Below are 14567 nucleotides of genomic sequence, written 5' to 3'. Positions count from 1 at the left end.
TCAATGAACTTACATTCTAATGAGAGAAGAGAACAGATTTCATTTTCCATCAGTGGCTCTACTCCATTTAGACTCCAGAAATATTATGCCCCTCTCAGAATAAGCTCATGACCTACTCTTTCATCATGATATAGACTGACTCAGCTTTTGATACTCAACACCATGGCCTCTCCTCTCTGATTAAAGGGCAAGAGAGAGGAGCAATAAACACTTCTCAAAGCTTTCCTTTACAGGGCGCTCAAAAAATTTCCAGAAATTTTCTATCCACAGCTCTGTTAGGTTTTAACTCTTACTTGGTTTTCAACATCATGGTTGGAGGCTGAATATGCCTGGTACCCCATCCCCATTTCAACTTCCTCCTGTATATTATCTCCTTCCATTAGACTGTAACCTCATTGTGGGCAAGGACTGTCTTTCTTTTGCTTCTTTGTATCCATAGAGCTTAGCACAATGTCTAACACATTGTAGGTGTTATGTTTATTGACTATTGACTAAATTTGGAAAGATAAACCATTTAGCAGGATTGAGTTTTGGTATATATGAAAGGAAAAGCAGAGAACATTTCATCATGAGAGACATTTCTGTTTCTGCAAGAAGGCTATTTTGGCTGGGAATTGTGCATATGAAGGAAAGCAAAATGAAAGAAGTGTGAAAAGTACTCAAATCAGATTGAGAAGGGCTTTAAGACCAAACAGAGTAGTTGGGCATTTTGTCCCAATGGTAATAAAGTTTCTTGATCAGATAAATCAAATAAAGCACAATCAGGCTCGTGCTTTAGAAATATTAGTTTGGCATCTGTTGTAGTAAGCTTCAGGGCAGCTAGGTGGTACAGTAAATAGAATGCTAAGGCTTCAGTCAGGAAGACTCATCTTCTGAGTTCAAATCTGGTCTTGGACACATACTAGCTATGTGACCCTGTGCAAAGGTTTACCTAGGTTTCTCATCTGTAAAATGAGGTAGAGAAGGATATAGCAAACCATTCCAATACCTTTGCCAAGAAAACCCAAATGGCATCATAAAGAGCCAGACATAATTGAAAGACAGGAACTGAGATGGATTGTAGAGGGGAGAAAATAAAAGTGGAGAACCAATTAGGAGGCTATTTAAATAGTCCAAATGAGAGGTAATGAGACCCTGACCTAGAGTGGTGATCATGGAACTGGGGAAAGGAGTCAAACATAAGAAATATTGTGGAGGCAGAATGACAAGTGATTTTATATGTGGAGTAAAGGAGAGTCAAGAAACACGGATGACTACGAAGTTGCTAAGAGAAGTATGAAATGGAGAGATACGCTCACCAAATATACTTGGCAGTATCATGGAGGATATTTTGAGAAAATTATAAGTAGAAGAGGGATTCTCTCTATTTGATCTCCAAATAATTCTATTTAGTGATATTGTGTGGGTTTGATCAAGTCCCACATTACTATAAAACCTCCTAAATGAAGCCCTGGTCATTGAAAAGAAGTCCACCTATTAATCCATATAGGAAAAACCAACTGAATGAATAATATATGGAATGCCCAAATAATGACATGAATTTCATATGACTGCTCCTATCCAAAAGCTAAGTTCATCAATGCACATATCCTAGATGGACATAATTCTTGATAAAATCTCCTTTTGAGTAGGAACTATCTTGCTTTGTTGGTTTGTATCTCACAAGCTTAGTGCAGGGCTTGGCACATAGTAAGTACTTGATTAATGTTCTATCTATCTATCTATCAGTTTTCATACTATATCCCAGGCAGACCACCCTACTTGATGTTACATAAAGGAAATATTTCTTTTGATAGCCATTTCAGGTGGACAATGAGTTGGGTCCAGAAAAAAAAATAAGTAGAAATTAGATTGAATTATCTTTAGGAAAACCCACAGAACTGTTAATGGTCCTAGGTTTACTCCAACAGCAAAAACATCTTTAAGAGAAAAAAAATTTCTTCCATTGATGCAAATTAGCTAAAAGTCACGGAGCGCTATAACCTCAGAAGAATCAAAATTTCAAATGACCCCAATAGAAATTTAAAGATACATAATAAATATTGCATATTGCTAATAATGTTTTACATATAACAAGTTCTGTAAAACATCCTCAAGAACATATATGAGTGAAAATGAAGGTGAGTCACAGGTGAAGAACAGAATGACAACCTAAGAGATGCATTGGTATCCACAAAATATTATTAGAACCAAAGAAAGGCTTCTAGAAAAGGAGACAGAAACTCTGTGGAGGATTTGGAATACACAAGGACAAGATTCTCAGATGGTAGATTGTCATCTCCAGTGGTCAGAAAGTATCCACATCAATAAACTTATGGATCTATCTGAATGCCTAGGTGAACTTTCCACATGACATACTCTAATATATATTAAACACTATGTCAATTTGATACATTCCATAAGAGTTCAATGTCCTTGTGTTTTAGCATTGATATATTGATATGATGTCCACCATTACAAATCTTGTTGAGTCTTCACCCAAATTTTAAAAGAGATTTGGCTGAGTCCATCAGCTGGCAGAAGAGAGTAACTGCTAAGAACATGTCAAAAAAAAAGTCAAATGACCATCTGTTAAGGGTGCAACAGAGAGAATCCCTACATTGAAAAGGAAATTGAATGAGGTGACATCTATGACACCTTTCAAAAGATCCTATGTTTCCCTAGGAATTGCAATACTGTAATAGACTCATGGCCTAAACAGTCTGGTGTTCACTGCTCAGATAGTGAGCTTCTTGTAGAAACGGATAGTCCTTTGCCTCTTTTTGTATCCCCAGAACTTAGTACAATGCCTGACAGATAGTAGTTATTTAACAAATGCTTATTGAAAGACTGTCTCTGAAAGTGGTACCAAAGTATATTAATTTTTATCAGTTATTTGTTGTTTATTCAGTATTTAGGGTTACTATGACACTTGAGGAATGGGTTGCATCATTGTACATATATAGATCTTCATATAATATGGAAATTTAAAACTACACACACACACAGATATATATATATAGATAGATAGATAGATAGATATATGTATGTATGTATGTATATATATGCAGAGAGAGAGAGAGAGAGAATCAAGTCCTCTGGAAAGGTGATACATAGGGCCATGCTGTAGAGCCCTAATGGAGGGGAGCACAAAGGTAATCAATGCATCAATAAAGTATTACTACTGTATGGTGTTTTATATCCAGGAATGTTGTCTTCTGGACCTACAGGAACTTGTAGCACCTACGTACAAGGCAGGCAGTTATATACCTGTGGGGTGCTGGATCTGCTTGACAACAGCTACCAAGACTGTACAAGTCATATCCAGAATCATATACAAACAACAACACAGCTTAACAAATAGTAGTCACACTGTACTATTCCCCATTTCTAACTTTAGGAAGAGACTAGAATGTGTTCACAGGTTTTACATTTCTGGTGTTCAGTCACTAATCAGAGGAAGGATTTGACCTATTTGAAAAGCGCATCATACATAACCCCTTAACCACTGTCATGTTCTCTATGGTAAAATGGCAGCACATTAAAAGGCTTTAAAATTGCAGCTCCTTCTGGATTCCCCAAAGAGTATCTGAGGTCTTCTTTAAATGGCCCCCTTCCTCCAGATTCAGGTTTACCTTCACCATATCTGAAATGCCATTCTGCCCCAAGATACATGGGACACTAAGGAAGATATTAATGCCACATAGGCCCTTAATCATGGTGGAAATCGGATGCACTCTCCTAAGATTCCTCATAATGCTTTATGCCAGATCTGCCACAGACAAGCCAATGGCCCAGGAAGTATAGCCCTTCAGCTTGATCACCTCATAAGACCTTTCTGATTGGTACATCTTGAAAGAAGAGTGGAAGAAAAACAAATATAAATGTGGGCCATTGCCATAAATGTTTACCCTCCCTACACCCAGCCCTCATCTTGCTTAAGGATAGCTCAAACTGTCCCCATTTTAAGAGTGGATTTCCTCTTTGCCCCGAGAGATAAAGTCAGGTAGACAGAGAAAAGACAAAAGAAAGAACAGCTCACTAATACTGCCTTTCTGGATACAAATAAAGGACAGTAAATAACAAGAAAATAATTTTGCATGTACTTCTAAAACCAGCACACCAAGGAAATCATGGACATTTATTTTGTATAATTTGTTTTTCAAGTTACTAATTTATCACTATATTTAGTGCAATCTTATCGTATTCTATAGGATAATCTATATGAGATTTTTCAAGTTAATCAAGAATATCATCTCCAATTTGTAGATGAGAAAATTGAAAGCAAAAATGGAAGAAATTAAATAAGCATATGATATTTTTTCTATATAGTTTAGAACATATTATGTGCATTTTTTCATAAATACTTACAGCTGTTGCCCCCTACCCTCACCAAAATTACTTTAGATTTATTTTCTATATAGATTGTATTTACTTGTCTCTGAGGATGTTTTATCCCACAATAGACTATAAGCTACAGGAGGGGAGAGATTGTCTCACTTTGATATTTGTATTTCCAGTACCTAACCCAGTGTCTGATACATAATAGGCACTTACTAATGACTTATTAAAAGTTGTGATACATGAATATAATGAAATATTAAGGTGCTATGAAAAATGTGAAATATGATGCAAATAAAAAATCATGGAAAAGAGAGAAGGAAGCTAATAATCATTTATTATCTACTATGTGCCAGGCATTGTACTAAACACTTTACAAATATTATCTTACTTGATCTTCAAAATTACCCTTCGAAGTGTGATACAAAGAGAGCTAAGCTAAACCAAGGAAATGATACATATCATGATCTCAACGACAGGGATGGAAAGAATAATAGTAAAACAATGAAACTAAATTCTGTAAAATTATAATAACCAATCTTGACCTTAAAGAAGAGATGAGAATGTACACTCTTACCTTCTTTGAAGAATGCAGAAACTTTGTCTTTTTTTTTAGTGAGGTAATTAGGGTTAAGTGTCTTGTTCAGGGTCACACAGCTAGTAAATGTCAAGTATCTGAAGCTGGATTTGAACTCTGGCAGGTCCTCCTGACTCCAGGGCTGATGCTCTATCCACCATACCACCTAGCTGCCCAAGTGCAGAAACTTTGGATATTGAACTCTACATATAATGTTGGTCTTGTTGGAATGTTAGTTATTCATTCTTACCTTTTTTCCCTCTTCTTTATTTTTTTTGTTAGAAAAGATGACCCTTTGGGAAGAAATGGGATATACATGTATATAAATATATATATACATATATATATATGGAAACATAGGTATATAAAAATAAAATATATCAATATTAAACAATAATATTTTTTGATTTATTGATAGCATAAACAGGGAAATCAGGGAAAACCTCATGAAGGCGACAGAATTTGAGATGAATGTTAAAGGACGAGATAAAAGTTAATATTAAAAAGTGTCTGTTACTTAGCTTCACTACAAGCTATGCCTCAATTGCTTGTGCCTTACCTAAGTTTAGTCCTAGCTCTGACTCTAATTATAGAACCTTTTTATTAGGCTATCTATAAATAAAAGATGTTAATTCTATCCCCCAGCACCAGAGATATAAAGTCTTCAAAATAATTAAAAGATTTAAAAAAGAGACATAGATATCAGTAACTAGCATCTGAAAGTATGGTCAGGATATGGTTCAGTATTTCATATTATAAATCATGATAGTACTTAACCATTAGTATTGTCTGACTTGCTTTTATTTATAATTCCTGACATTGGTGTGGTGAGAGGAAATAGCTGTTGGATTCCTGACTCACAAGTCTACTGAAAACAGTGGTGATACATCTCTGTGTTTCCACAACTGTGAGCAAAGAGAGAGGGGGAGCTCTTTAGCCAGCTCTCTGGACTCAATTTAACTTCATTACAAAAGTGAACTGGAAAAAGCTTTCCTGTATTTCCATGTGGAGAGTTCTGAGATCAGATAGAAGCAATGGGATAGATGAAGTGTTCCTTTGTGTTCCTGAGTCTCCCTGAAAGGAATCTAGTTTTTTGCTCTCTTTATATAAGAAAATGAAATATTAAAATCTATACTTTCTGTATCATGTCTCACCTAGTTTCATCAGCCACTCTGAACCTTAGTCATAACAGTTTTAGTCAGAGCCATAAGGAGGAATTCTTCTGCCTGGGGCAAATTCAGTTGTGGGAGTCAGAATAGGGGAAGGATATGTCAGGGGGCAGTCTGAAAGCTAAGCATCTGAAGATCTTTTATTAATCTTTATATGCAATGATTTTGGGATTCTCCATTTTCTTTGTCTCTCTGAAATGCCTTAGTGTCCCAGGACTAAAAACAATATATTAAATAGGGTCTGACTAGAGCAAAGTGAATCTTCCTCATTCTATGTACTCTGCTTCTCTTAATTAAGCTTAAGATCCTGCTTGTATTCATAGTCTTTCTATAAGGTATATATACCAGAAATTTAGGCAGTAAGAATATGCAATCAAGCTTGAAGGTAGCCTCGAGAGATTAGTTTAGCCTAAAATCCTCATATAACAGATGACAACTGAGTCCCAGAAATATTGGTAATGTTCTCAAGTTCACACACCTAGTTACTGGAAGAGCCAGGACTGGAATTCAGATCTCCTGAATTCTACGCTAATACTTTTCCATTGCACTATAGCAAGTTTGGGGAACCTGTGGCCTCAAGACCACATGTAGCCCTCTAGGTCCTCAAGCGCAGCCCTTTGACTGAATCCAGACTTCACAGAACAAATCCCCTTAATAAAAGGATTTGTTCTGTAAAACTTGGACTCGGTCAAAAGGCCACACCCAAGAACCTAGAAGGTCACATGTGGCATTGAGGCTGCAGGTTCCTCACCCCTGTACTATGTGGATTTCTTTGACAAATTATACAAATAAGCAGATGTTACAGCTTGGTCTGGTGGTAATGTCCTGACCTAGAAAACAAGAAGATAGGATCCAGTCTTTGCAAAGATAGCTTGCTATGGAATTAAAGCAAAAGCAATTGGCCTCCCAGTAGCTCAATTTTTTCTCTATGAAATAGGGATAGGATATTTTCCCATTGTCATCCAATTTTTTTGATAATTTTTCTCCCATCTTTCTCCTTTTAAACTCACACTTTAAAATTTGCAAAACCTTTCTCTGTAGTGGCTCTGTGAGGTGAGATATTAAAAGTATTATTGTCCCCATTTTACAGATGGAGAAACTAAGATTCTGAGAAGTGAAGAGAATTGTTCAATGCCACTTAGCTTGCAAGTGTCACAGTCAGTATTCATATCTAGGTGCCTTAAGTCCAATAGAGGATATTCCATTGTGTCAATGCTGCCTCTCAATAAAATATGTTAAGCACTTGAAATATCTTACACATACACATACACACACACACACACACACACACACACACACACACACTACACACACACTTCTTGACTCACGAGCTGGTGCAATAGATAGAGTACTGAGTCTGGAATCAGAAAGACTTGAACTCAAATCCATCCTCAGACACTCAATGGCTGTGTGATCCTGGGCAGTCACTTAAACTCTGTTTCCCTCAGTTTCCTAGTGTGTAAAATTGTAATAATAATAGCACTTACCTCTCAGAGTTGTTGGGAGGATAAAATGAGATAATAATTGTAAAGCACTTAGTACAGTGCCTAGCACATAGTAGATGCTATTTAAATGTTAGCTATCATTATTACTACTTAAACTTACTGATGCTTTTAAACAATTTCTCTGTGGTTGATATGAGTCATGGTATTAGAGAACTCTAAGGACATTTCAAATGTTTGATATCACAGCAATAAATTTATAGTACATTTATCTGGAATTTTGAAAAAACACCAACTATTGTTACTTAAAAAATAAGATTCCTCGTTGGGTGGGATGGTGCATAATCCCTTCTCTCGGGAGGATGAGAATCCCAGATCTCTTGAGCTCAGGAGATCTGGTCTGCAATGTGCTAGGCCAATCTAGTGTCCACACTGATTTTACTATTATATGGCAAGCTCCTGGAAGTGCAAGGCTACCAGGTTGCCTGAGTAGTGGTGAACCAACACAGGGCTGGAACAGAATAGGTCAAAGCTCCTGTGCCAATCAGAGTGGGATAGGGCCCTGTAAATAACCCCTTCATTTACAACTCAGGCAAGATAAGGAGACAAAGACGGAAATGCATAAAAAAAGGGAAGAAAAAGGAAGGGAAAACAATGTGTAAGGGAAAGAGAGGGGAAGGAAGGGAAAAGAAGGTAAACTTCCTCTACCTTAGTTGAAGTTTTTTCAAAAATTAATGGAAAAAGACAATATTTTAGATATCCACATTTTTTTTTTGTTTAGAATGCCAGTGAAAACATCTGGATTATGGCAACTTCACTGTGACTCACTAAAGAAAATACTAAAATGGAAGGAATCAGCCTGAACCAGACCTTGTTTCCAATTTATTTTGTTTGCTTTTAGCGCAAAAATGCAAAATCACAATGGCTTCTTTTAAATGAGTTAGACTAAATAATGAATAAAATTTCAAATCTACTTACCAGATCCCTGGCTCTGTTTACATCCTTATTTGTTAAGTTAATTTTTAAATACACTAAATAACAGAGCAACTCTTAAAATAAATTTTTGCCTTTCTTAAGATCATGATTTATTAATGACATGAATGCCTTCATTTTTTCCTTTTAGTGAATATTGAATTTCCTGAATTCTTCATATAAACCCATGCCCTGTTTTTACTTACTTAGAAGAAAACATAAAGCTCTTGTCCTTAATTGGCAGGCCTCCTATGCTATTCTCATTGGATAATGCTCTCATCTTTACTTCCTGTTTGTTCTACTATGCCATTCAAATCCTCCAAACTTCTCTTTTGGTATCCATCTATGGGATCTATTTCCACATTCCTCTGTATCCCCATTACACTTGCTGATCCTCCTTTCCTCTTGTAAATTAGGGGGAAAATCCACTGGTGAAAAATGGCATATAAATCCAAATCATAGGATCTTAGAGCTAGAAAGAACTCCAACTTCTTTTATGTGGGTTTCTTGCCCAAAGATGAATTCCCTTTTCAACTGGTGCACATGATTACTCAGTCACTCTCAGTGATCTTTGAGAGATCATAAGAGAGAACTAGAGAAGGGCAAGTATAAATGTTTTAATCAACTAGCAAATATTTATTAAGCATCTCCTATGTGCCAGGCACTGTGCTGGATACTGCGGTACAAGTACATAGAATAATATAATGCCTACTAATAAGGGGATCAAATTCTAATCAAGGAGACAAGTACATATAAAATATCTACAGCATAATTATAAAGTCAATAAACACAAATATATACAAAGTAGTTAAATGAAAGATATCCTGGAGCAACTTATTAAAGCAATGGTAATGAACATTTAGAAATGGAAGTGGCAATTACACAGAGACAGCCTGTTCAGTCATTTCAGTCACTTCCAACTCTTCATGACCCCATACGGGGTTTTCTTGAAAAACATACTAGCATGAGTTGCCATTTACTTCTCTAGCTCATTTTATAGATGAGAAAACTGAGGAAAAGTTCAATGACTTATCCAGAATCACACAGCTAGTAAGGATCTGAAGCCAGATTTGAACTTACAAAGATGAGTCTTCCTGACTCCAGCCCTGGCATTCAATACACTGCACCACCTAGCTAGAGACAATATGGCTTCATCAAAACTGAACATGCCAGCCTAACCTCATTTCTTTCATTAACAGAATACTTAGATTGCTGGGTGCATTAAAGCCAGTCTAGGATCTAAAGGAACAGAAACACAACCAAGATATGTTTGTATCATACAAACCACTGGCAGTAAACACACACAAAGGGATAGTTGGAAACACCTGCTTTCACTTCATTTTCAAACCCTTTCTATTTCTGAGAAGTAAAGCCAAACATGTTAACAGAGCCTAGACTGCCCAGTATTGCAGATTAGTGGCCTGAAATAGTTATGGCTAGATCTGTTTTATACTCAGGGAGACTAAAAAAGGTGACATATTTTACAAATCCACCAATGTTATTAGCTGAACTTAAGCACTTTCAAATATATCAATCATGAGTAGGACAAATGAGGATAAACTGGATTTGGCAGATTTTCTTTGGAGCCAGGAGCTATAAACATGACTTCATTAGTCATTCTAAATATTTCTGGCTACATGCCTCACCTCTTCTCTCTTAGAGAAGGAGTCTAGCCTAACCAGCCTTCATCAGTAGATGTGGTAGTCAATCAAACCTTCCTGATTTAGGGACCTGTGTTTACTTTCTTCAAGCTGGTTCTGCCATAGACTTGGTTCGCCAACCCTATTTATTTGTGGAAAATGTTAGAAACTTTCACGCCCCATATCCCTTCAGAACATTGCCTCACCAATTTAGTTGGATTTCCAACAAGAGAAAAGTGCTCAGCTAGAAAGCCCACCATTCTTCCACCTTCCTAGGGATTTATGCAGTCCTCCAGACTTTAAAAGAAATAATTTTTAAAAAAAACTAACTTGGTTGAGCCTCTATAAAGGAAAAGGAACTTGGGATCAATAAAGACTCCACCCTCTCTTCCAGACAGCATAGTCCACCCAATTCACACCATCAGTAGATTCTAGCAAGGTCTAGGTTTGCCCTCCACATTGTTCCTTGTTGCTTGGCTCTGACTCTTGCTTGGGCCAAGTAGTCCTTCCAGACTTTGCTATTGCTGGTTCATTGCTGCCATCTCCTGGGCAAAAAATGCCAGCCACTGGAAAAACAAATTTTTAAAAACTCTAGTAGTTCTTACCCTCAAAGAGTTTACTATCTATCATGGGAGACAACACTTACATATATAAGTATATATGAAATATACTTAAGATTTCATGTAAGAGAATTTTGAAGTAAAAGGCATTAGCAGCTTGGAGGATCAGGAAAGGGCTCAAGCAGAAGGGCAGTCAGTATGAAGGCATGTAGATGGGAGATATAATATTGTATATGAGGAATAAAAACAAGGCCAGTTTAGCTACACCGTACAGTACATGAAAGGAAGTGATGCATATCAAATGAGCTATTTATAAAATGGATATCATAGTGCCCGGCACAGAGTAGGTACTATATAAATGTTATTATTATTATCCATTAGATTATGGACTCCTAGAGAGCAATGACTATACTTCTTTTCATATCCCTGGTGCTTAGCACAGTGCCTGGCACATAATAGATACTTCATAAATGTTTATTGACTGACCAACTGATCTTAGAGGTAAAAGGGAAATACTAGGCTTTATTGAGTTGGGGACTAGAATGAAAAGTTCTGCCCTTTAATGTTATAAAAGTTGTTTCAGCAACTATGTAAAAGACAGATGGGAGAGGGGAAAGACTAATTTTGTGTACTCCTACCCTAAATCCAAAAACTCAATAAACCCACCAAGAGGTTCATAAATGACTTACTCTCCCCAAAGTTTTCCTAACATCTGAGGCCAGAACAGGAGGATAAATTAGAGGAAAGAAAAAGAAGAGAGGATGACCTCTTAGGTGAACTCTGAGGTATAGTTCTATATAGTTTTTGCTTAAAAAAAATTTGATCCAAACTAGACCTTCAATTCAGACTACCATTTCTTCCTGACTTTGGTGCTGTTAAATAATGGAAAGCAAAATTTTCTGCAGAAGCCAGACTTACCCAAAACAGGTCCAACTTTGAGCTGTGATGAGCTAATGTGAACTTTAGCAGACCTGTTCACAAACTTTCAGAGAATTCACACTTAGATCTCTCAAAGTTAAAAATTTTTTAAAGAATTTGGCCAAAGTTTCTTTCTACAAGTCAGTGTCTTTTTTATCCTTTTCTAGGATCAAGATTAAATTGAAAGTCAGTAAATAAATTTATAACATCTTCACACACACACACACAAAAAAAAAGCTGATATGTGCAGAGTTCAACTCCCTCCCCAAGTACATTATGCACAAAAGACAGTACTCTTGAGTTATGCTCCCTTTTTCAGCCATAAACTCTTAGTTTTCAATTTGGGGCACAATTAAGAATGTTATAAAAGATTTTTATGATCTTTTCCCCAGTCTGAGAGCCAATTATGATGCTATTTGTATATGCAGCAAATTATTCAAGTATTAGTCATTTCCCTTGTTATTTGCTTCTTGCTTAAATGGTCTTACTATAAATTATGGCAGCATTTGCCATTGCAGTATTTACCTTCATTTTCTATAATGCAGCTACAAGTCATAAACAATGAGTTGCAACAATGGGAGGAGATATGAGTTAGGGGGCATTAATCATAAACAAAACTGTCTCAGGGATGAGTAAGTGATCCTTTGGGCCAGAGTGAAACTTACGTAAGGGAGAATTGACAATACAGGTAGAAAGATTGACTGAAGGTAGATCTTTAAAGGTTAGATTATGTAATTTGAACTGTATCCTATCAGGCCTGGGAAACTAGTAAGATGTTCACTAATATGATGTACTGTTCAAGTCCAGGAGGGAACAGACAGAGCAAAGAGAACAATGAGATATCTATTTCAATAAACCTGGTACAAGGTGATAAGGATATGATCTAGAAACAAGGGGCGTGAGAATGGAAAGGAAAGGGCAAGTGTGAGAGGCATCTCAAAGGAAGAATAAATAGGATTCAGTAATTATTGGGCAGCTAATGGTAATATGGATAGAGTGCTGGTCTTAGAATCAGAAAGAATCATCTTCATGAGTTCAAATTCAGGCTCAGACACTTACTAGTTGTGTGACCCTGGGTAAGTCACTTAACCCTGTTTGCTTCAGTTCCTCATCTGTAAAATGAACTGGAAAAGGAAATGGTGGACCACTCCAGTATCTTTGCTAAGAAATCCCGAATGGTGTCAAGAAGAGTCAGACACAACTGAACAACCACAACAAATCATTGGATCATGGGATTTGGAATTGGGGTGGACTTCATCAACATCTTGTTAGCAGCCTGGGAGATTGGCTAGAGTATTGGACTTGGGTTCAGGAAGATGTGGGTTCAAATTCTACCTCTGATATTTGCTAGGTGGGAGATAAATGGGGAGTGACTTAGACTTTTTGTGATTCAGTATCCTTATCTTTAAAAATGAGGTGAGGCTAATGATCACTACAGTCTCTTCCATTTCTGAATATATTATCCTGTGATCTTAAGTGCCATTTTCACTTCTAAATGTAAGCACTGAGGTTGTCAAGTCATGATGGTTTAGGTTTGATATCACCTTAATGATTATAGATCATCAGAGAAATTCTGGTTGTTCCATTCTATTATATATTCATATGTTATCTTTCTTCTGTCCTAATCTATAAATGCTCTTGGGATAACCTGGTCTACCAAGAACTATGCACTTGTTTTTGCCAGAAATTCATTTCCCTTTTTTCTGAGATAATAATGCTTATTGATAGACAAAGTGACAGAGTAGCAGGAAGACGTATTAGCCCAGATCCTCTAACACACCTCCTCCACAATGATATGGAAAATGCACCAGATCATGTCCTCATTGGGAAATTCAAGAAAAAAATCACAAATAATTTTTTTCATCATATGTGGCATAAGGAAATAGATAAAGAGGTCCACAGACACTGGAGACTGGATCTGGCCAAGGATGCACTGTACGGCTCAATCCAGCGCACAGGAACTGAAAGAGGACCAAGGTCGTACACCAGAGCAAAAAGCTATCACAGAGGGACCCTGACCTTGTGCAGGATCTGGTAACAAGTACAAACTGGCAACTCTGTCACTCACTACCTAATTCTAGGTCACAGATCTAGGGCTGTCTAAGGAAGGCACCTGCCCTTAGCAATGGTTTTACAGGGTGAGGAGTGATCTAACTCCCTAGGCTACATACAGAGCAAGGAGCACCTTCAAAAGGAAACAGCAGCTATGTGGATATCACCCCAGATTCAGATCTCAGCACAGTCCAAATTCTGCAGAAATCTCAGACCAAAGGGGAGCCTTCAGTTTTGTTGTTCTGAACCTGCCATAGCTTTCAAGCTGGCTGATAGTGATTGAATCCTGCAGAGACTAATAGAACTCCAACCAAGGACAAACCAACAGGAGAGTTGGCCAGACCCAAACCCAGTTCAGGACCTTGCAGAGCTCACACCAGTAAGGCATTGATCAGACTTTGTCCAAGATCACACCACTCTGGGAGCACTGAAAGCTTATGAGATGGCCCTGAGATCCTATGATAACACAACATTTGACATGAGAAGAAAGAAAGCAACAGAAAGACCCAATAGGACAAAAGCTCAGTTCAGATGTTCCCTCAGAAGGGTGCAGAGCCCATCCCTAATATAAAGACAGTAGTGCTCCATTGTCTTTGGCTGTTGTTGTTTGTTTCTCATGTCCAACTCTTTGTGACCCCTTTTGAAGTTTTCTTGGCAAAGATACTGGAGTGGTTTTCCATTTCCTTCTCCAGCTCATTTTACAGATGAAGAAACTGAGGTAAACAGAGTTAAGTGACTTATCCTTGGTCACACAGATAGCAAGTATCTGAGGCCAGATTTGAACTCATGAAGATGAGTCTTCCTGACTCCAGGCCCAGTGCTCTATCCATTGTGCCACCCAGCTACCTTTCATTGTCTTTGGTACTGTTCTACAAATAAGCTTATAGAAACTCAGTGCTTCTCTTTGCTGTCATGCC

This window comes from Vombatus ursinus, unplaced genomic scaffold (assembly GCF_900497805.2).
Source record: "Vombatus ursinus unplaced genomic scaffold, bare-nosed wombat genome assembly UNPS02007408.1, whole genome shotgun sequence".
NCBI lineage: Eukaryota > Metazoa > Chordata > Mammalia > Diprotodontia > Vombatidae > Vombatus > Vombatus ursinus.
This window is presented reverse-complemented; position numbering follows the sequence as displayed.